The sequence below is a fragment of the Vipera ursinii genome, assembly GCF_947247035.1.
Source record: "Vipera ursinii genome assembly, chromosome: 3".
Classification (NCBI taxonomy): domain Eukaryota; kingdom Metazoa; phylum Chordata; class Lepidosauria; order Squamata; family Viperidae; genus Vipera; species Vipera ursinii.
In genome coordinates this window covers 18,610,421-18,611,595 of record NC_139516.1, presented here as the reverse complement: position 1 = coordinate 18,611,595, position 1,175 = coordinate 18,610,421, and positions in this window count along the sequence as shown.

Below are 1,175 nucleotides of genomic sequence, written 5' to 3'. Positions count from 1 at the left end.
GGTGCACACGCATCGGGAGCAAAATAGTAGCAATTATTTTCTTCTTCACAACAAATTCCTGGAGTTGGGAAATTACTCCCAAAGAGTGGAATGCGCATGTCAGAGTAATTATGATTATCAATAATGCATTGCGATTTATCATGGGTCCCTGACAGCTGATTGGCCTGAGTCCAAGGGCTCACAGATTATTCAAATAAGGTCCATTGATCAGGGAGCAGAAGGGGACGCTGGGCACTGTAGTCTCCCTCGCCCGCTCCTGTCCGCTCGGCTCGCCCGGCTGATTGAAGGGTGGATCCCGAACGCCGCTGCCGCCACCGCCGGGCAGGCGAGCGGTTTCGTGCAAGAGGCCCGCTGGCCCGATTGGGTGGTATTTCCCTGAAGAGGAGAGAGAGGGAAAAAAGCCGAACAGCACCTCTCGGGTCCATCTTTGAAAGTAAACAAACAGCCGGGACAGAACTGGTTTTCTTAGGCAGGCTGGACAACCCCCCCACCCCTTGCCTCCTTTATCTCCCCGCACATTGTCTTCTGCCTCCATGGAGAAGTTGGGGAGGTTTGTCCGGGCGCGCGTGGAAAGGATCCTGAAAAGCATCCCCACCCTCCCCCGTTACACTAAGGAAAACCACGTTTCCCCCCCCCCCCCGTCCTCTCTCAGAGAAAGCTTTCGTGCAAACTGATCCCTTGGTTCTTTACTAAAAAAGAAAAGGGGGGGGGAGGCTGGCTTCAAAGATTTACTTGGCAATCACAGCCATCGAGTTGGAGAGAAAAAAGAAACGGAAAAGGGGGAAATGGTGAAATCACTACTGGGCATTGAGCAAATGCGGTTAATAATAATAATAATAATAATAATAATAATAATAATAATAATAATAATAATAATAATAATAATAATAATAATAATAATAATAATAATAGTTCAGTGAAAATTGCATCCTTAAATTGGGGTTTTCTAAGTGTGTGGGAGAGGAGAGCTCATTTCTGGACTGCCAAAAATCCGGAGTGCCACTTGATGGCAGAAGAGAGGATGGTGAAATCTGGCTTGGCTGCCACCTGGTGGTCGTCCAGAGATGTGCTGCCCAGATGAGGTTAGCTCTAGGCTTGCAGGTTCTTTAGCTTATTTGCCTTGAAAAGGAGGTGGATTTTCATTTTGAGAAAGAAGGAAAAGGGGATAGGTACAG